Genomic DNA, 22,943 nt, shown 5'->3' with positions numbered 1-22,943 from the left:
AGGCTGTTTTTTCGCCTCACTTTCAGAAAACGTAAACATGTTAGGTTTCAACACAATCGGCCCAAACGACTACAGCGCTACGTCAGACATCAATTTAGAATACGCAGGCAGCAATCCTCGACACGACACAAACTCAAGGGTTGGAAATTCCGAACCTTGGGGGCGAGTCGGGAGGAAACCAAGCCCCACCCAAGACCCCGCCCAACAGTCCTGGCCTCGCTCCTGAACGTCCAGCCAGGAGGACCCTTGTGGGCGCCCAGTACTTAAAGCCCTCCGCCTGGGTACCGCCCCACTCGCCTTCCTTTCTCCAGGAGTCCTATCCGTTTCCCTCCCATTACCGGAAGCGCTTCCCCAAAGCTCCGCCCCACCCCAGCCCGGGAACTACGGCCTAGGTCTTGCCGGAGCGCGCGTCCCGGTCGTTGCCGGAAGCGCCTCTCCCAGGCCCCGCCCCAACCCCACCCTCAGTAGGAGAGCGTCCAGGCCCGCCCATTCTTCGCAGCCGGCCGGGCTGTGGCCGGGAGAGACACGCCGCAGCCCAGGTCCGCCAAGCTCTCGCACTCTCCCGAAACCTACCTTACCCCGACCCTTTGCCGGAAGCGCTCCCCCCAAGGCCACGCCTCATGCCGTCCTTCTACCGGCGCGCACGCGCAGTTTTTACAGCCTCCCCTCCCCCAAGCGGCTAGAGCCTTTAGAAGATCGCCAAGGTTTCGACTGTTTTCGGTCTTTTCTGTTCTCCACGTGAGCGTCTCTGTCCTCAGGCCTGCACCCCTTGTTCTGGGTTCTCCACGCACGTTAGCGTCCCCTCACCTGCGCCTCCACCGCGGTAAGTCCCGCGTCGCCGAGAGACGCGGATCCCTGCGGGCGGCGCTGCGGCCCCGGAGGTCCGGCTGGTTTTGGTTCCGCTGGTTCAGAGGCCATCCCCGCCTGGGGTCTTCCGAGCCTCGGGCCCACGCAGTCCCCGGCGCCCTGCCCCTCGCGCCGCCTGAGAACAGGGAGAGGGGCGCGTGCGCCTCGCCCGCAGCCCGGCCCGGCGGCTGCCCCTGGCCCTGGGGTTGCGCAGACCCCCAGCCTCCTGAGGTCTCCGCGGGGCAGTCCCGCCTGTGGAGAGAGGACCGGTGCCCGGGAAGGGCCCTGTCTTCGGGGCGGGCTCTCAGGAGGGACTTAGGTCCGGGAGGCGGCGGGGAGTCACGGAGCGGGTCCCCTCCCCCAGGCGGGGATTGGGGGGCCTCGTGGAAGCCGTGGCTGCGGGAGGGAGGCCAGGACTCCGTGGGGCCTGAACTCTCGATCCGATCGAGAGTTACAGGTAGAACCTCCTGATCCTGGAATTTTTTTAAAAGGTTACGAGCTGATAAAGACAAAGTGCCCCCTGCTTCATTTAGGCCGCGCTTTCAGAATTCAGTTACACGCAATTCTCCCTGAAGTCAGATGTTCTGAGGGAATTTGTGAAAAAAGCTTTCCTTCTGCACCTTAGTGAACCCCGCTGCAGCGTGGAGATGATGCACAAGAGCAGGGTTTCTGAACCCTGAAGTGACTGGCAGTTTTGTATGTGTGTCTGTGTGGCACTTTTCTGCAAGAGGGTAACAGTGGTACTTAGAAGCTAAAGATGGCCCCAGCCCAACAATGATAAAAACTGAGGAAAGAAGCAGGGCAAAGGCTCAGACAATAAATTTACAGAGTAAATCTGAAGTCAGAGCTTGTCAGTTCCAGCGTTAAACTCTCCACAGGTTTCCCACTGCCATCATAAAAAAATCCATGCTCTTGGATATGTCACCAAAAAGCATAGGCAGCTTGGGATGAAATAGATAAGTGGGCTTAATCGAAATTAAACATTTTGTACATCAGAAATTTATTGATGGGAAAAAGCAATTCTCCACAGAATGGGAGAAGATATTTGCCAATCACATATTTTATAAGGAACTAATATCCAGAATATATGAAGACCTACAATTCAGGAATTACTAGAACATACAACTCACTTTTAAAAACGGGCAAAAGGGGGATCCCTGGGTGGCTCCGCGGTTTAGCGCCGCCTGCCTTTGGCCCAGGGCATGATCCTGGAGTCCCAGTATCCAGTCCCACATCCGGCTCCCGGCATGGAGCCTGCTTCTCCCTCCTCCTGTGTTTCTGCCTCTCTCTCTCTCTCTCTCTGTCTCTATCATGAATAAATAAATAAATAAATCTTTTAAAAATATATAATAAAAATGGGAACATCCCATCTTTAAAAAAATAATAAAAAAATAAAAACGGGCAAAAGACTTGATTAGACACTTCTTCAAAGACGAGGCATACAGTAAGCCAATGAAACAATGCTCAATATCAGTTATCATTTTGGAAAGCAAATATAAACCACATTGAGATACCCTTGATACTCTTCACACTCTCAGCAATATCTATTATCAAAACAAAACCAAAATAAGTGTTGGAGAAGATCTGAAGGAATCGAATCCTTCGGGAATGTAATGGTGTAGCCCCTATGAAAAAGAGTGTAGTGATTTCCAAAACATTAAAGATAGAATTACCCATTGACCCACTAATTCCACTTCTTTTTTTTTTAAGATTTTATTTATTCATGAGAGACACAGAGAGAGAGAGGCAGAGACATAGGCAGAGGGAGAAGCAGGCTTCATGCATGGAACCTGATGGGGGACTCGACCCCAGGACTCCAGGATCACGCCCTGGGCCTAAGGCAGGGGCTAAACCACTGAGCCACTCAGGGATCCCCCACCAATATCACTTCTGGGTATGTACCAATGAAATAAAAAGCAGGGACCCCAATAGGTATTTTTACACTTGTGTTCATTACAGCATTCATAATAGCCAAAATGATAAATACAACCCAAATGTGTATCAGTGGATGAATGGGTAAATGAAGGTGGTGTATACATCCAACAGAGAACATTGTTCAGCCTTAAAAATTTAGGAAGGAAAAAAAAAAATTTAGGAAGGTAATTCTGAAATAGTCTACAACATGGATAAACTTTGGAAATATGCTAATTGCATAAAAAGCCAGATACAGAAGGCCAAATGTGTTTATCCACTTACATAAATTACCTAAAGTAGCCAAATTCATAGATACAGAAAAGTAGAGTGGTGGTTGCCAGTGGCTGGGGACAAGGAGGTATGGGCAGTTGTTGGGCAGTTATTGTTTTGGGAAGATAAAATTTCCAGGGATGGGGTGCCTGGGTGGCTCAATCAGTTAAGCGTCAGCCTTTAACTCAGGTCTTGATGCCAGGGTCCTGGGATCAAGCCCCACACGGGGCTCTCTGCTCAGCAGGGAGTCTGCTTCTCCTTTTTCTTCTGCTCCCCTTACCCACCACCTTGTCCTTGTGTGTGCATGTGCTCTTGCTCACTCTATCAAATAAAATCTTTTAAAAAATAAAAAAGTTCCAGAGATAGAGGTGGTGATGGTTGCATAAGAGTGTGAATGTCCGGGATCCCTGGGTGGCGCAGCGGTTTGGCGCCTGCCTTTGGCCCAGGGCGCGATCCTGGAGACCCGGGATTGAATCCCACGTCGGGCTCCCGGTGCATGGAGCCTGCTTCTCCCTCTGCCTTTGTCCCTGTCTCTCTCTCTCTCTCTGTGACTATCATTAAAAAGAAAAAAAAAAAAAAAGAGTGTGAATGTCCTTAATACCACTGAACTATATAGTAAGTAAAATGTGTTAAAATGGTAAATTTTAAGAAATGTATATTTTACCCCTTTACCTCCAACTTCCCCATCCCTGCATATCCAGGCTCTTTACTGAGGCTGCTGAGCTCTGTGTCATTAGGACTCCTGCCAGCCTCATATTGAGAGCTTACCCTCTTAGAGCTACCTTGCCTTAGTCACATTTGCCTTTCCTCTGTTACCAAACACCAAAACCTTTTCTGTCTCAGGTCTTTGTTCTTGTACTGGACTGAACTTTTCGTTCCTTGGGCATCATGACTGGCTCTTTACCCTTCAGTCTACATGGACATGAGTGCCTTGGTCTTAAGTGGGTGGATCCAAGAGTTGCACTGCAGCTTCCACTCCACAAGTGACTTCTGTAGGGTCTCTTGAGGGCAAGACTCATTATGCAGCTGATAGTGGAATTATAGGAAAAATAGAGAAGATTTGGGGGTTACTTTTGGTATTTTAGGGGAACTGTCACTAGGTTGGAAGCCAAGGTTTTACATGCATTTGGGGGTATGTAAATGATAATTTGGGGTGCTTCCATAGAAGGTGCCAGATCTTGTTGGAATATGTATGTCATTAGAGACATTATTTTATTTAGTAGATTATGGAAGTGCCAGCATTTGGAGTGAGGTCATTGTAAATGAAAATATGGCATCAGGGGTCAGTGGGTCCTTGGACATCTTTATGTGTATTATTCCATCATAAATACTGGAGTTGTTGGGGTCCGGAATGTGCTGTGGGACTCCATAGCTGAATAGAGGGATCCTGATGGAGTCTTCAGGGAATACATTGGAGATTATGGGAGGTTTGTAAGAGTGTCTGAGTCCAGGAGGGAAAAAGGTGCCCAGGAGGCAGGTGGCAGGTAGGGCTTTCCGAAGGTGAATCTCTGGGCACAGCTGGGGAGAGGCTGTGAATATAAAGGCATATTATCCCAGGAATCAGAGCATAGACCCCACTACAGTGATCTGCCGCTCAAAGGCTTATCCTTGGGATTGTGCTTGAGGAAAAGATGCAGCTGCTACTTCTTTTCTGCCAAGCCAGTGCTGGCTTCTCCATATTGGCCTCTCCCTGCCCTTCCCAACGTGTGTGCACACGTGTACACAGACATGCAGAATCACAAGGTAGCTGGAGAGCAGAGGGACAGATGTTTTAAACTAAATATGGGACATGTTTCTCCAAGAAGGAAGAGGTCACTGCATCCTGGGAAGCATTTGGAAAGGATGGCAAACACTAAGGGTGGGGTGTTGGAGAAATACAGTAAAGACAATATTTCTGGCTACCCAGAGAAACCTCTCCACCAAAGTTGAAGACAAAACAGTTTTCTTATTGAGTGAGTATTAAGCCAGAATATGATGCACATCACAGGGAATTGCCAACAAGATTTCAAAAGCAGAAAGAAATCTGTTTTCTTCTTTCTTTCTTTTCTTTTCTTTTCTTTTCTTTCTTTTCTTTTCTTTTCTTTTCTTTCTTTTCTTTTCTTTTCTTTTCTCTTTCTTTCTTTCTTTCTTTCTCTTTCTTTCTTTCTTTCTTTCTTGCTTGCTTGCTTTCTTTCTTTTCTTTCTTCTTTTCTTTCTTTTTTAAAGATTTTATTTATTTATTCATGGGGGGAGGGGGGCAGAGACACAGGCAGAGGGAGAAGCAGGCTCCATGCAGGGAGCCCGACATAGGACTCAATCCTGGGTCTCCAGGATCACGCCTTGGGCTGACGGTGGCATTAAACCACTGAGCCACCTGGGCTGCCCTGGATCAATGAGATCTTTTTTTTTTTTTTTTTAAGGTTTTATTTATTTCATCCTTTCTTTATTGCCAACCAGGTACATGTTATACCCATGTTTGCAAACTAAACAACTAGTCTCAAGAGGATTGATGGCATAGTTCATCCTGTATCATTGTGGTAATTGTGTGGTGATTTTGTGTTAGCAAATGGTCTTGATTCAAGGTAAAAGTAAAAATTCTCTTGGCTCTGTGACAGCGTTTTTATACCTTGGCACCAGATACCTGATTGAATTTGTCTTTTTACTTGTAATGGCAGATGGGCACAGTCTTCCTTGATATTTATGTTTCAAAGATAATAGCTCCTAGATCCTTGAGAAAAACAGTCTTGGGCTGTAAAAGTGGCCAGAGACTTATGGAGGAGAGAAAGAATTTATAATTGAAAATGTTCTTGTTTTTAGTAAATGCTCTATGAAAAGAGAGGGGAATAAAGCCTCAACTATTTTTTTTTGTCAGAATTTTATCATTATAATTTGTTTATTTATTTGCCCTTACATGAGTTAAAGCTCCAGGATTGGAATGGAGGGTCGGGAACTGGAGAAAGAAGTTCTCCTTCCTGGGTGATTCGGTGCTCTGAAGTTTATAAAGACTGGCTGATGAAATGCCATTCTATTTAGAAAAAACGTTATTTTCCCCAAAGGCACACGCTCGCCCTATCTACACGATTTCCCCTTCATCCTTCATCTTTTCTGGAATGGCAAAGTGGGTGCTTCCACAGGTGGGTGACCTAAGGGGAAAAGTTGGTCAGTCGGCGCCACTACTGTATCCCTCCTGCCAGTCCTTCAGCTTTCCCTCTACTGTGCTATTCACAGACACTTCCTGCTCTACTCTCAGTTTGTACAGTCTTAGACCAAATAATTCAGGATCTGGGGCCATGAATATTTCAGCCAAAATGTCATTGCAAAGTCAGAAATCTTAGATACCAAAAAAAAAAAAAAAATCTTAGATACCAGGATTGTCTTTCCATCAGTGAGTCTCAGCAGCCCTGAGACCTCTCCTCCCAGCCTTCAGGTGCCTTTACTACTGAAGTGGGTGTGCTCAGCCCAAGGTAGCTATGGCAACAGTTCAACTCCATGGGTTTTTTACATATGCCCTTCTTACCTGCTGGGAATGAGGAGAGTGGCCTCAGTGAAGGACCTGTGGCTCTGTCCTTCTCTGCTGTCCCTGGTCAGCTTCCCCTTCACTTGTGAGAAAACTGTGTTAAGGATAACCAGGACCTTTGCATACATCAGCCCAGAGCATGAAGGTTATGCTTGAAACCTCCAAACATTCATGCAGTACATGTGGGGTCTGGACTATATGCAGGCTTTTTCCTCTTCTAGGGTTATAAATGGTAAACATCCTGAATATACTCTCCTCCTCCTTATATAGGTTATTTTAAAAGATGGGGACAGACAAATCTTTCACTTACTAACAGCCACATAATTTAAATGCCCCCCAAACAAAGGACTGATGTAACCATTCCCTAGATTTCCTTGCTTTCGCCTCCACATCATCTCATCCAGCCCTGCCTTTGTTCTGTCTTCCATCACAGCTGGAGGAAAACATAAACCCAGGTTGACTGGTCTTTTTTTTTTTTTTTTTTTAAAGATTTTATTTATTCATGAGAGAAAGAGAGAGGCAGAGACACAGGCAGAGGGAGAAGCAGGCTCCAGGCAGGGAGCCTGATGCGGAACTTGATCCCAGGACTCCAGGATCAAGCCCTGGGCCAAAGGCAGGCACTAAACCGCTGAGCCACCCAGGGATCCAGGTTGACTGGTCTTTTTTTTTTTTTTTTTTTTTTTTAATTTTTATTTATTTATGATAGTCACACAGAGAGAGAGAGAGAGAGGCAGAGACGCAGGCAGAGGGAGAAGCAGGCTCCATGCACCGGGAGCCCGATGTGGGATTCGATCCCGGGTTCCAGGATCGCGCCCTGGGCCAAAGGCAGGCGCCAAACCGCTGCGCCACCCAGGGATCCCTCAGGTTGACTGGTCTTAACTCAATTTCTGGACTACCTCGTCTGGAATTTCCGTATTTGCCTACCATACCTTTTCCTCTAGAGCCCCTGAGAAAGCCAGCTCCTTCTTTCCCATCTTCATTTTCAGTCCAAGACCATCTGTCTGATCACCTGGGAATGATGGGAAAGAGATCTTCCTGACTGGGCCCTCTGCCTGCCTCAATGTCTAGATCTTCTCCTTCACTATGAATAAGGAATGGACTATCCCTACACCCAGCTGTTCCCCCATCCTGAGAGTGTGCACTACCTCCCACACCCTTCAGGTCCCAGGGTGAAATTTGCATCCTGACCACATGTGCTCCATTTTTACCTCTAGAGACTTATTTTTGTTATCATACACAGACTGTGGTATAGCCTAACCTTAACAAAGCCCTTTATTCACTACATTCTCTCATGTTTACAACAAAAAATTTCTTTTATGGATGTCTTCTCCTTTAATAAGAGCCTTTTTTTTTGCTCACACTCAGAGCAAAATATGCAAAAATCGTCATTATATTCTCTCCTCAGTGTTGCCTGCAGTGTATATTTGACCCTTATCCAATCAGGCTTTCCCATCTACTGTTCTACTCTCCTTGTCAGGGGCAGTGATGTCCTGTTCTCTAGAAATATTGGTTAATTCACTGTCCTCAACTGTCTGATGAGCAACATGTTGAATAGTGATTACTCCTTCTTCCTTAAAAGACGTTTTTTTCATGGCTTTAGAACATCCCACTATTGACAAATCTGTTATCTGTATGTCTGTTTCAATTTTCTTCTCTCTACCTTGTTCACTTCTCAGTTTGCTCTGCTGATTTTTTTCTCAGCTCCCTGCTCTCTGATTGGAGGAAAGCTAGTTTTGGGCCTCTTCTCCATCTATACCTGTTGACTTTCCATGGTACCACATCTCAGGGCTTTGAACACCCTGAGATCTCCTAGGTCCACACTCCATTTCAGACCTCCACCCTGAATGCCAGATTGTGTTTTCCAGGTGTCTCCTTGTCGCCTGTGCTCGCACATCTAACAGGCATCTCCACCTTACAGTGTCCAAACATGACCTCCTGAACTCCCACAATTTTATTCCCTGCAGTCCTCCACCTCTCAGTTAAGAGCAGTGCCATCTTCCTGGGGTGATCATCTTGGCATATTTTCGAAGTACACAGCATGTTTTCAAAATATTACAGCAAAATACATTGTGTGTGTGTTTTCACTTAAGATAGGTAAAAAAAATTTTAGATATTAACTTAAGATGGGTGAGAGACTACATGGCTGCCAAAATTCACTTGGGAAAGGGGAGAACAGTTTCTGAAGACCATGGCCACCCATTCCTGATCTGCTTCTCTGACCTGACCCCCTGCTTGTCTCCTCCCTCACTGGGATTAAGGCACAAGTTGTTTTTGCTGTTGCTGGGACCAGGGTCAGCACTGCCTCAGGGCTTTTCCAAGGGTGGTCCCTCTGCCTAGAATTCTCTGACTTCAAATGCATGTGGTGAACTTCCTTCCCCAGGTCTTTGTTGTAATATCACCTCCTTATGGGGACAGGTTTCTGTTTCACCCTTGAACTTGTTTCAGGTGTTCTTCATTAGGAAACTCTCTGTCAACAGACTTTTACTGTTGTATGCGTTACTTTAATAATGGTGCTGTGGGTTCCATCCTAAATAAAGCCTGACCCTTTGGTTCTGGTGCAAGCTCTGCCAGAGACCTGTTCGACCAGAGGCACATCCTTAGAGTGTGTGTGACAGAGTTGGGTCCAATGTAAGATGGGAACAAATACTAATTTTTTTTTTAGAAGATTTTTTTTAAATTTTTATTTATTTATGATAGTCACACAGAGAGAGAGAGAGATGCAGAGACACAGGCAGAGGGAGAAGCAGGCTCCATGCACCAGGAGCCCGACGTGGGATTTGATCCCGGGTCTCCAGGATCGCGCCCTGGGCCAAAGGCAGGCGCCAAACCGCTGTGCCACCCAGGGATCCCGGAACAAATACTAATTTAATTGGATGCTATGTCTTTATACAAGTTAACACTTGTAAAGCATTAGAGTAACGCTTACCATATGGGGAGTGTTCAAAACTTCTGATCTGTTCTGATATCATCAGTTTCCCATTTTTCCAATTTTCACCTTTCGTTGATGCTACTGTGCACTTCGTCATCCTGAAGACACGATTCATGCTCTAGCTCATGCAGACGTTAGCTGTCATTTAATGTGTACAACATACTATGTAGAACTCATATATAGTCTACCACTGGTCAACATCTTTTCATTGTGTATATTTTTTTCCTTTCCTTCAAATAATAATGTCATCTCTATATATGAATGTATTGTGGAGATAATATAAATCTTCTATTCTTCCTGGGCCCACTATTGTCTCTTAGAGGCCCATTTAGTAATTTGGTGACTAGAAAATCATTCTCTTGACCGGTGATACTAACTTCCAGTGCTAGTGTGATGTCGGTTTGTTGACCTATCTTCCATGAATATATCAGTGGAAGGTGAGCAAACATCCTTAAATCTCAGGCATTTTTAATTTTTCTTTGTCCTAATGTAGAAGATCATGTTGTTTTTTCTTCTGTACCATTATTTTTTTCTGATGTATTTTAATTTCATGAAATTCTACTTGTATTCTCTTAAAAGTAGAAAAATACATTTTCTTAGATATTCTTTGCTTGTCAGTACATTATTTACAAAAGTATATTCATCTTCTGAATATCAACTTCCTTTTCTCTTATTTCACGTTTTGTTTCTTGGCTTTTTAAAAAATCTTTTTGCTTACTCATATATTGCATTGAGGTTCCAAGCTTTGCATTCTTTCTGTGAGTTTTATAACTCTGGAAGAGCATCATTTGAGGTGATAATTGTAAATGAAAATATCCTCATGGTATACCAGAGAAAGTCCTTGTGTCTAGAATCTGGAATAGCACTAATATTTCTTCCAGAGACTCATGTGGTGACCTCAGGCAAACTGCTTAACTTCTGTTGTTCTCCTTCCCTTTTTTTGGGATTACTTCTGACCAGTATTGTTTACTATTGAGATCTTTATGGTACTCAAAGCCCAGACTGACTAGTTCATCTGTCAGAGCTGAAAATAGCCTATCTCTGCAAGGTTGCCACAGCATTCCACTCTGGTTTTGTACTTAAAATACTACCTAAAGTGACCGTGAAAAGTACCTTTCTTTTCCATTCAGTCATCATATTACACCCTCTACTTCACTTCTCCATTTCATTAGGTATATATAGAGTTCATTATTTCCCTTTTGTTTTAATCATTTTATTAAATTTAGGAATATTGACATATATTAGTTTCTGGTGTACAAAATAATGATTCAGTATTTGTATAAATTGTGAAACAATCACCACAGTAAATCTAGTTAACATCCGTTAACAAACATTGTTACAAGAATTTTTTTTCTTGGGACTCCTGGGTGGCTCAGCGGTTGAGTGTCTGCCTTTGGCTCAGGACGTGATCCCGCAGTCCCTGGGATCAAGTCCCATATCGGGCTCCCTGCATGGAGCCTGCTCTCCACTCTGCCTATGTCTCTGCCTCTCTCTTGGGGTCTCTCATGAATAAATAAATAAAATCTTAAAAAAAAAAAAAAATTCTTTTTCTTGGATGAGAACTTTTAAGATCTATTTTCAGCAATTTTCACGTATGCAGTATTGTATGTATATAATTTATCTTGCACAATATTGTAAAATCTCAGTAGTTTAGCGGATGGAAATTCTCTGATGGAAAAGTCTAAAAAATCCAAATATGGGATGTATGACTTGAAATGATCTTTTGTAGATGTATCTGAGCACTCATTTCTTTTTTTTTTTTTTTTTTTAAAGATTTTATTTATTTATGATAGTCATAGAGAGAGAGAGAGAGAGAGAGTGAGAGGCAGAGACACAGGCAGAGGGAGAAGCAGGCTCCATGCAGGGAGCCCGACGTGGGATTCGATCCCGAGTCTCCAGGATCGCGCCCCAGGCCAAAGGCAGGCGCTAAACCGCTGCGCCACCCAGGGATCCCTGAGCACTCATTTCTAACTGACTCTTCAATCTCTTTCCTTCTCTCATTTTTGTGAAATAAGTACTTTCCTGCTGGCCTCTTGGTGAAATGTGCTTTCATTTCAGGAACTGTTTATATTAGGGATGTGGCCATAGATTTCTCTGAGGAGGAGTGGGAGTGCTTGGACTTTGCTCAGAGGGTCTTGTACAGGGATGTGATATTGGAGAGGTAGAGGAACCTGGTCTCCCTGGGTGAAGATTAGTTTCCCTACAGAGGTTGGGAACTGCCTGAGTTATCTTTGTGTTTCTGTTGAGAGTTTCTTGGGAGCCACTGCCCTGCTTGATTGAGATTAAAGCCCTGTTGATTCAGAAATGAAATGCTGCAGCATCTGAATTTCAACCACATCTGAATTTCAACCCCCACCCTTTTATCAGATGATCTGCTCACTACTTGCAGGTTAGTGGTGGTGCTAGAGGTTGACGAGGAACAAGACCTCATGTCAAAACTTTAAAATATCAGATTGCCTGGTTTTACTCCTGTAATTTTGATTCAGTAGCTCTGGGAAGAGAGCTGGATATCTGTATGTGTCAAACATTTTTAAGCATTTGGAAGAAAAGTGTCAGTGAACAAATTTGTGAAGTGCTATTCTAGACCCATCTGTAATGAATGTCCTTGGTCTCAGCTGACAAAGGGCTGGTAAAACCCCAGGACATCATCTACCGGTTTCCATGTCAGCAGGAATCTCTTTCTGAGCTGAATATGAACTCCATTGTGGAGCACGGGAGAGCTCTGGAACCTCAAGAGTGGGGTGAAACTAGCAGCAAAACCCAGGTGCGTGGGAAGGCGTCAAAGATGTGAACGCCAGTAAGGGTCAGGTGGCAGAGAGGAAGTGACTTCCTGAAATGCCATTTGGGATATTCTCCCCAGGTGGGATAGGTGGTTGGAAAAGAAGAGTTGATTTTTCATGGACTCTCAAAGGAACCCGTTCTATCCCTCCCTTACTCTCTTCTTTGTATGTATGTTTTCTGCGTTCCTCGGTGGTACTGCAGCTCTCGTCCACAACAAGGGCAGTCTTCATCCTGACCAGATATGCTGGTCTCTGCCCCCTGGGCTCCTTTACTGGTTCAACCTTGGGGAGTACATGGAGTGCTCTTTGTGAGGGCCATTCTTCCTCCTTTGGCCTCTCCTTCTCTGGTCAGTCACACATATCTGATCTGATGCCACCCCTCACCCTGACTGTGGGTCTTCTCCAGCTTGCATTCAGTTTCATGTGCTGAGTGACCTATCATGATAGAAACGTTGGCTGCTCTTTTGCGTCTAGGGCTCGAGGCAGGTGCATGGGCTTTCTCAAGCACTCTGCCTGTGCTGCGCCTCCACCATATCCTCATGTCCACCTTCACCCCTCAGCGGCATGTGTACTAGGAATAGAGTCGTTCTTCTGAGATAGCTACTCAGCAGTGCTGTATAGACAATGGGTGGGGAAAATCTTTGTTTGATTCCCAGTCCTTCAAGGGGAGTATATCTCAGGCTTCAGGCCCTCAGCCTGAAGACTACAGGCAGACCCCAGGTCCTGTTTGAATATCCCACAGAGTCGAACCCCTTTATTTTAGTTTACTGTTTTTTCTTTGTCTCCCTTTTGCAGTTCGTCTTTAGTCTATGAGTGTGGGAAAGTCTTGGCTCTTCTGATTTCCTGGTTTCATAAGTTTGGAAGGTTTTGCCTCTGAAATTTTCTTGGTTCTGAACTACAGTTCCTCAGTGTCTGAAAGTTTATTCTCATATTTTCTGCTGTGATAACCCAGCCTTTAGGTGCTGGACAGCTTGTGGTGAAGTGTCTCCCATGAGGAGTTTTACTGGATCAAAGAGCATTCTGGATGGAGAATACTTCTATTTAGATGTCACAGCATCATCCTGCTAAGTAGAGACATGGTCCCTGAAGTACCTGAGTAGAGCGGTCAGCATATTCCAGATGTTGCTACTGATTATAGTCTGAGAGCCTGGCTTATGGCTCCAGTTCTGGTTTTTGGAGTGTCACAGAAGTGTCTCTCAAGGGTATTATGGCAATGTTGATGGAGTACATTAAGCATTATTCTCCTTGATTTGGTGTGAACAAGTACAGGAGTTTATTCTAGGTAGAAAATTCCCTGCCTTCATAACCCCATCTATGCTGACCAACTATTATTCATGCAAGAGTATTCATTCTGTGTGTGTGTTGCTGCTCTTTCTTCAACAAATAAGATGTTGATTTACTATGTTGAGGAATTATGAGTTCATGTTGTGTACCTTATTGAACTCTACCCCATTTCTGTAGTTGAAAATGCTATTACTTTGATCTGCAGGTTTCCATGTATTACAAATGAACCTATTATTTATGTATTTAATCATTGATTATGTACTTTTGATGACATTCATCAGAGTTCTTTGTTTTATACCTGTAATTTGTGGGACTGTTTGATCAGGGAATGGATGTTGTTTCATATATTTCATAAGACTTCCTTCTTGAGTGTTAAGGGTTATAGCAGAGCAGGTGTTTTCCCAAAACCTATGTAATCTCTAGAATTTTGGGAAAATATAATCATATTTATCCTTCCTTCATCTGTTTTGCTTGAGTTAATACCTGCTTATTAACATACCTTTCCCATTTGGATGAATTTGGATTTTTAAAATTGGGAATATTGGATATTGCAAACAGGGACGACCTGGCTGTGGCAAAACCAAAGGCAAGTCTGGGTAACAAAAAGAGGAAAAAGGAGTCGAGAAGGCTGTTGTAAAAGTTGTTTGGAGTATACTGGAAGTTGGAAGTATGGTGGCTTTTCATTTTCTGAGCTGTTGCATGCGAAGCATAAAGGAATTATCTCTTTCCCTGGCTGGAGTAGTATCCATATACAAGGTAAGATCTATGTAAGGTCAAGTTTTCCTCTTCCTGTTGGGTCTACAGTTGACTAGGAATAGTAGAGCATGAGAGCTCTACTTGTGGAAACCTTCAGAGTTCATTTTAGTGAGATTTCCTGTTACTACTGTCCATGTCACCATTTGACTGACATCTCAACATTTTCCCTATCCTTAACTCCTGGCAACAAACACTCTTCTCTTTATTTTTATGACTTTAACTTTTTTTTTAGATTTCACATATATGGGAGATATATATGTATATATATTCATTTATTTATGTGTGTATATATGTTTCATACAGTGTGTGTATATATATATATATATGTATATTCTGCATATGGCTTATTTCATAAAATAAAATGTCCTTCAAGTTGTAGGGGCCGAGTGTAGCCTCTCCCAAATTGGGCTATTTTTGCATGAAGATTATTTTGAGTTAAAAAGCAATCAAAACCCAGCGGATTCAAGAGAGCCTTTATTTCTTTTTCTTTTTAAAGATTTTAAAAATTTATTTATTCATGAGACACACACACACACATACACAGAGGCAGAGACACAGGCAGAGGGAGAAACAGGCTCCATGCAGGAAGCCTGATGTGGGACTCAATTCCAGGACTCCAGGATCATGCCCTGAGCCAAAGACACACTCAACCGCTGAGCCACCCAGGTGTCCCAAGAAGAGCCTTTAAATAAATAATAACTAGCAAAGCTGCCCCAGGAAGAGTTGTCACCATAGATAATTACATTAGGGTATAATCTAGGTATTGTGGACAGGGAAGAACCCAAGCCCTGTTTGATCAGAGTCCTCTGTGTCCCGTTGTTCTGAGTGGCTGGCAAACATTTATTTACCAAACGTGAATCCTTTTTTTTTTTTTTTAAGGTTTTGTTTATTTATTCATGAGAGAGACACACAGAGAGAGGCAGAGACACAGGCAGAGGGAGAAGCAGGCTCCATGCAGGGAGTCTGACATGGGACTCGATCCCAGGTCTCCAGGATCACACCCTGGGCGGAAGGTGGCACTAAACCGCTGAGCTACCCGGGCTGCCCACGTGTATTCTTTTTCATCTTCCTGTGAATTGCATTTCTTCCTTTGAAGTCCCAGACCTTTACCTTTTTCTTTTTAGTTCCGAATGACATATTTGCATCATTTTGCCTGTCATTGGAATTTTCATGTCCGTGAAAATTTCCCATACATATGTCCTTGTATTTTATTTTCTCCTGTTAATCTGTCTCATGTCAATTTGATTCTTAGACAAGCTAGAAGAACCTTGAAAGGGACAGGGATTTTTGTTGCCAAACAAAGTTCATCCTGCTGCTGCAAATGGAAGAATTCCCTTAGATAGGTTGGTATCTTCAAAAAAACTTTCTATCTGTATTTCTATCTTTCTATCTGTATGTAACATTTTAAAAAATGATTTGAGGGATCCCTGGGTGGCGCAGTGGTTTATCGCCTGCCTTTGGCCCAGGGCACGATCCTGGAGACCCAGGATCGAATCCCACGTCGGGCTCCCGGTGCATGGAGCCTGCTTCTCCCTCTGCCTATGTCTCTGCCTCTCTCTCTCTCTCTCTCTGTGTGACTATCATAAATAAATAAAAATTTTTTAAAAAATGCATTTGAGTGGAAGCAGAATAATTGACTCCAAAATACATTATTGTGCATATGGATTGGTTTGACCACAAGGCAGTTAGGACATAGCAGGATCAGAAAAAATTTCCCTCTTTCTTATTTATTTATTTATTTATTATCTATTTAGTTAAAGATTTTATTTATTTATTCATGAGAGACACACACACACAGAGGCAGAGACACAGGCAGAGGGAGAAGCAGGCTCTACGCAGGGAGCCCGACGTGGGACTCGATCCCAGGTCTCCAGGATCAGGCCCTGGGCCGAAAGCAGCGCTAAACCGCTGAGCCACCCGGGCTGCCCTCCCTTATTATTTAAAAGAAATTAGATGGGGAACTGTAAAGGTAAAGATGAAGTCACTCATGTGAAGTAACCAGTCATGTCAATTAGTGATGTAAGTAGTGGAGGACATTGTAGCTAAGACCTGATATCACTCATACCAATACAGTTTGGCAGTACTTGGGACTGATAGTCCTGGCAATATTGAGCGCTGATAACCACTGGAATGAGAAGAGGCCTGCAAAGATCCAAGACTGATGAAATCCTTCAGTAAGGAAGGAAGTTATGTAGCAAACTGCAAACAGTTTTGAAGCAAACCCTTCCATGTCTGATTGCATTTGAGAGGCAACCTCCACCAGAGGTTCTGCCTGATTGATATCTGAATGTAATAGAGATCTTCCACTGCTGGAAGACCGTAAGCACTATGTGCCAAGGGCTGACCCAAAACGGACCTGAGTCCCCATCTCATATGCATGCTCAAGAGACTGACTTCACCTTTGGTTTGTTAACTTCTTACCCCTTATTGTATCATATTTCTTGTGTGACTTTGTATTGTTTGCTTTGTGTGAGGTGTATAAAGCCAAGTTCAGTGCTTAGTGAAATGTTACTGAGTTTGGAATTCTCAACCTGCTTTACAATTACGTTAATCTTGCTTGATAGTTGAATAAAACGGACGTAGAAAGACACAATTCATGTATGTGTCTTTATAGTGTGCTTGAAACAGGAATCTGTATAGGAACAAGAGCTGATACCAGAGATAACTTTTTTAAAAAAGATTTTTTATTTCTTCGTGAGAGACACACAGAGTGCCAGAGACATAGGCAGAGAGAAGGCAGAGAGTCCCTGTGGGGAGCTTGATGTGGGACTTGATCCCAGGACCCCTGGATCACAACCTGAGCCAAAGGCAGTTGCTCAACCACTGAGCCACTTAGGTGCCCCCTAGATAACTTTATATATCAGAAAGAGTTACCTGCCTGGCATGACAAAGTTAGTTTACCAAAATGCTCTTGTCATTTTCCTCTTTACAGACTTCTCCCTTTTTGAAGTTCTAAATCCCTACCCCTTTATCTGGAGGTCAGAATGGTATATAAATGTAAGTTGCATGTCTTTGAGCCTAATGTGTTTGGGGTTCCTTTAAGACATTTAATTTGTTTTTCTCTCCTGAAAGGCAGTGGGAAAGAAGGGCAGTGGGAAAATTATTTTTCCTCCCTGTACTAAATTATTACCAAAAAATGAAAGCAAGAAAACAATGAGAATTTCCTCTGAAGTACCACTCCATGCTTGCTTTCTGTATTCCTCCCATCTACCTTTGTTTAGATCCTATTTTATATAATCAGTGTTAGAGAAAAAGAAGGAACAGAAAGGCTGAGCCCAGCATCTACATCCTCAGGGAAATATGAGACACCTAGTACCAACTCCTACTAAAGTATTAGGATGATTAATTCACATACATGTGCCTGAGGTTTCCAGCATATTGCATGATACCCTTTGTGCCTGCACAGAGTAAATGCTCAATAAACACTGCATTAATGATGGATCTCTATTATTTTCCAAATATAGACTTACTTAGACATTACTGTCTTTTCTCTATCCTTCTGTTAGCGCCAAAGGGCCAACAAAGAATGTGATGTTTCAAGACTGTGATTAGTAGTCTTCAATGGGAACCAAGAGTATTTGTATTGTGATGAGTTTGAGAAGATCAGATGTGCTGTGTCTGTTTTCTCTAGTTTAGTGCTTTGATTATGGGTCTATGTGAAAGACGACTTAAACTACCTCAGGCTATACCTCCTGACTAATTACTTTTTCTTTCAAGCTTATCTTTTAACTCAGGGAAAAGACCAGGTAGGCAAAACATTTCCTGATAGGAACCAAAACTACCCCTTAAGTAATAGAATCCTCTTGATTCATCCCAAGACAATGATCAACCTCATCTTTAGTGCTCAGCTGCATGTCCCCATTGACTTTGGTCCTACATTTTTCTTATATAAACCTATTAGTATTTTCAGCATTCTGGAGGTGGCCTTTAGCATGCTATTTTGTTTTCCTAGTGTTGGCCTCACTGAAGTGAATTCCTTTCTTGTTTCACCACCACTAGTCTCTCTGCCTTTGGATTTTGTTAATGGTGAGTGGCCAAACCTACTGTGCTTGAGACCTCTGGAGCCAGATGCTCTTGCACCTTAAGCTTTGGTTACAATTTTTGTTGAACCAGCCAGGGGCTGTGCTTTTGATTTGTCCAGCTCCCTTGAGATTGTCCAGATGGAGCAGTTGGCCACAACAGCATGCCAAAACACACTCATTTCTTTCCTGAGCTAATAATGGATCAGAGCTAGCTACTTGAGGCTAATTGACCCTGGGTTGAGGGATGAGAACAGACCCTTGCAGCTGCTGAAACTTGTTTTGTTTCAAGTTTCAGTTAGGCGCCCCGAACTGCCATTGACTCCTTAACCACATTTGGTCAAACAGAAAATGGAATTATAAGTAGTGGGTCCTAAAGTTTTGGCTCCTGGTAAGTTCCCTCAATAAGTATACATAGAACTCTGCCCTTCTTTGGCTCCCTGCTGTTGTGTGGTTTTGAATCACTTGTTTTGGATTTTAGTGAACCATTTGTTTCAGGGTTTTGTAATGCATTTGTTCAGGCTTCCATAGATTGGGTTGTGGCAGGGACCATAGTAATTTGTAAGATACCATTGGAAAAAGGAACGGATGTGGCATAAATGGGAATGTAGGGTATACATTTGGGAAGATCTCTGTTGGAAATTGTGTGTGTGTGTGTGTGTGTGTGTGTGTGTGTGTGTGTGTGTGTGTGTATGAAAATGGGGGATGGTAACTGTCCTCTCCCAAACCTCCTAGGGAGAATACCGGCTGATTGGTGGGGTTTGGGGGAGGCTTTTGGGAGGGAGGGTTCTTCGTATTTTTGTCTTTTAGTTATTAAACCAAGACCAAGAAAAAGTGATTTTTTGCTGTTGTTGTTGTTGTAACTCCACCTTATCATGTTATGCTTAGAAGAAAGATGGCCACTTAGTGGATCTCTTGGATTTCTTCCTCCTAATATGGTGCCTTCAAGTACAGGGTTTTATTTTGGCTCTTTTAGCTTTCTAAGAAGCTGTTTGGTTCAGTTGGTGAATCTCCCAGCTCTTGGGGAAGAAGGAGTGCTATAAGATACTCTCCGCGCTTCATTTAGTTTAGTTTTCTTTCTTCTGTGTTCTTTTTGAACTTTTGCCTAGTTAGAGGGGGAATGTTCTTTCTGTTTCCATAGTAAGTCCATTTGGACATATTTTTGAATGAATGGTGCAGAAAGCCAAAAAGGAACCTGAGAAAAAGCCTGTTTTGCAAGAGGGAGAAACAGTAGACAGACATAGGGAATGTTAGCCCCAAATTAAACATGGTCTTTGATTCTGCCTCCCCGTCCTTCTGGTGCTGCTCATATTGTTCGCCTTTATACCATCCCCAGCACCTCCAACAACCTTAGCTTCTGTACCTCCTCCCCTTACTATTCTACCCTCACAGAAACCTCCTTTTGAGGTTCAAATGGAAGCACTTCTCAGATCAACATGAATAGGCCCGGAGGCGCTCCTGGACTTATACCTCCCACTTCAGATTTCCTCACAAGAGCCCCAAGGTAAAACTGACAATAGGGAACAAATTAATTGACTTTTTTAGTAGTCATAGATGTAACATATTTGGTATTGAAACTTATTCAAGTTTGTTGATTTAATTAAAATAGCTGTTTCATTATAGTTATCAGCATTAAATATAAAAATTATGTTGTGGGTGCCTGGGTGGCTCACTTGGTTAAGCCTCTGACTTTGGCTCAGGTCCTGATCCTGCATGTACCCATTGGGATCCTGGGATGGAGCCGTACATTGGGCTCCCCGTGGGGACCCTGCTTCTCCTCTCACTCGTCTCCTCCTGCCTGCTTATGCTCTGTCTCCCTTTCTCTCAAATAAATAGTCTTAAAAAATTCTATTATACCTAAAATTATTAGTTATATTAGTCTTATCTCTGTTACTATCCATGTCATAGAAATAATGGTTCATTTTGTCTGTCTTATGACGTTTTCATGGGTAATTGTTAAGAACAAGTAGGTTGAATAGGTAAAAGGTTTATAGCTTCCAAAACCTTTGGTAACCCAAAACTTTGAAGTTTTGCTAGTTAAGTGATAAAATGGCTGAAACTCATTGGACATCTAAGTCTTTTCCAAATAAAGTAAAATAATGAAACAATTACTAAACATAGGTTTATCTGCTTTTGGCTTCTTATTATAGAGAAACTAAAGATATTTGAGTCTGTTAGTAAACATTTTATGTTTTATTGAAAGTTGTACTCTGAAAAGCATATGTTTCTAGAAATTATAAAAGATATTCATAAATTTCTGATCTAAAGAATTCCAGGAGTGCCTACCTGGCTGGCTCAGTCAGAAGAGCATGACACTCTTGATCTTAGGGTTTTAATTTTGAGTCCCGTGATGGGCATGGAATCTACTTAAAAAACAAACAAAACACACAGGTAAATGGTTGAAACATGGTAAACCCAATCAATGTCTGAGTCCTAAATGCCATCAATGGGAAGATTTCTAGACGTCAGGCTTAATGTCTCTTAGATGGAGTGAGTACAGGCAGTGATCATCTGAGAGATTTTCCTCTTGTGCAGTTAGACTGTGTCTGTGAGCTTCCTGAGTGGTACATGTGGTAACAGGCAAGAAGACTGTGTAAACATGGGCTATTGTGGAAATTTCTCTGAAGTTGACCTGGAGTCTTCTAGTTTGCAGGAAAAAGGGCAGTTTTAGTTCTCAGTGATCCCAAGTCCAAAGAATGGGAGAAAATTGGAAAAGTTAGTTTGAAGAGTCACAGCCAGATACTTGAGGAAACCAGAATTCAGGATCCAGCCCAGTTTTATAGACAAGCAACAAAAATTTTAAAATAGTACACCAGAACTGGAATCTACCATGCACAAAAGTGTGTTAGTAAAATATAATTTTTCTCTCTAAAATCATCCTCATTTTTACCAAAGTTAGTCAAATTAAGACTAATGTGCTTGTAAAATAAGCCCAGTTTTGACAAACTTGGTCTAATTATTCACATAAGTGCAGCAAGAATAGTGACTGGTTATATAGGTTCTTTTAAATCTGCTTTGCTGGAACTCTATAAGAAATTTCAGATTGAAATTTTTTTTTAAAGATTTTAATTATTTATTCATGAGAGACAGAGAGAGATAGAGAGAGAGAGACAGGCAGAGGGAGAAACAGGGTCCATTCAGGGAGCCTGACGTGGGACTCGATCCCGGGTCTCCAGGATCATACCCTGGCCTGAAGGTGGCACCAAACCTCTGGGCCATCGGGGTACCCTGTAGGTAAAGGTTCTAAATTAGTCATTGATCCTCTAGTTTTCCATTTTATTCCCTGAAATGTCATGTATATTCTCTTCTTTATTATTTTGTTTTTATTTCCAGCAAAAGGAAACCAGCATTGTATAATTTCTGTATGTTCAAGTATCTTAAATTCTATAGTGTAACTCAGTACAAATGATGAAATCATTTCAAGGAAATAACTAGGCATTTGTTGGTGAAAAGAAAGAAATGTTAAGGTGAAACATCATGAATCTTTCCCTTTTTTAAGGTTTCTCTGTCACTCTAGATTACTGAGAATTCATTAAATGGCATAGAATATTGTTGCCAATATCTGTTCCTCATTTTTGATTCAGCAGTTCTTGAAAGTGGAGTTAAGGAACTGAAAATTGAAAATGCTTCCTAAGTATTCTAAAGAGTGCATCAGGGATGCCTGGGTGGCTCAGCAGTTGAGTGCCTTTGGCTCAAGGCGTGATCCCAGAGTCCGGGGATCAAGTCCAACATCGGGCTCCCTGCACAGAGCCTGCTTCTCCCTCCGCCCATGTCTCTGCTTCTCTCAGTGTGTGTCTCATGAATAAAAAATCTCTAAAGAGTATATCAGGAAACAGTGTTTGAAGAAATAATTTTCTATAACCTTCTGTAATGTGCTTTCTACTGAGCATAGTGTTGGATTTGAAATTGAAGGTTTTCCAGCAAGAGTCCTCTTTCTTTTTTTCTTATGAACCGGTTTTGTTGTCTCTAGGCTGAATCTGGTCACCTTGTTTGGAAAAAGAAAGTACATAAACGGAAAGGAGACAGTAGCCACATACCCGTTAGATGGTGAGAATAAATGAAACAGATGACACAGGTGAGAGCCAAAAGTCAAAGGAGAAAACTATACCTTAAAATGTGGTTTGGGAAGCTCTGTTTGAATGGAATGATTCTGGAATGGAAGCCTAGGTTTAATTCTCAGGTGGTAACAGAGGAACATCTTCTATCTTACTCTTTACAAGCTCCTACATCCTCTAAGGATTTACCTTCTGTTCCAGTGTCTTCCATGGCATTCACAGTGAGAGTTGAAAGCCTCTCCATGGCCACTGAGGGTCTATATGATCTGATTGTTCTTCCATTGTTTCTGGGGGCATATGAAAATCTGTGTGTGTGTGTGTGTGTGTGCGTGTGTGTGTGTGTGTCTGTATATATATATATATAGTTTCTAAGTGATGGCCCCAATGTGATTTATTCCTCTCTTATTTTGAGGTGTATTTGTCTTCTGGAGACACAAATTCTGATACAACATCAGGAATATGGGTTAGATTAACCCCCCCCTTATCAAATTTTATGCAGAGCAACCCTCCCCATGGAGGCTTCCCTATTGGCCAGACCCTGTACTCCATCCTCAGAAATGTACCTGGGAGCCTCACAGTATTTACTTTGGCCTC

At 42.8% G+C, this 22,943-nt stretch overlaps 1 protein-coding gene across 5 annotated transcripts in view; it reads left to right on the top strand.

Moving 5' to 3' along the window:
* Positions 1-482: 482 nt before the first annotated feature.
* Positions 483-22,943, top strand: part of LOC121484470 (putative protein ZNF720) — a 110,850-nt gene continuing 88,389 nt past the window's right edge. For 2 of the 5 annotated variants that reach the window (XR_005986045.1, XM_041743783.1), the window contains exon 1: positions 483-823. The gene's annotated coding sequence lies outside the window, so the exon portion shown is untranslated. Of the gene's footprint in view, positions 824-11,617; positions 11,640-15,527; positions 15,619-22,264; positions 22,370-22,943 lie in introns of those variants that run through there. The other 3 variants (XR_005986044.1, XR_005986042.1, XR_005986043.1) reach the window with 3 other exon arrangements.

The sequence above is a fragment of the Vulpes lagopus genome, chromosome 2, assembly GCF_018345385.1.
Source record: "Vulpes lagopus strain Blue_001 chromosome 2, ASM1834538v1, whole genome shotgun sequence".
Lineage (NCBI taxonomy): Eukaryota > Metazoa > Chordata > Mammalia > Carnivora > Canidae > Vulpes > Vulpes lagopus.
The sequence above is the reverse complement of the archived record's forward strand: the minus strand, read 5'-3'. Positions and strand labels throughout refer to the sequence as shown.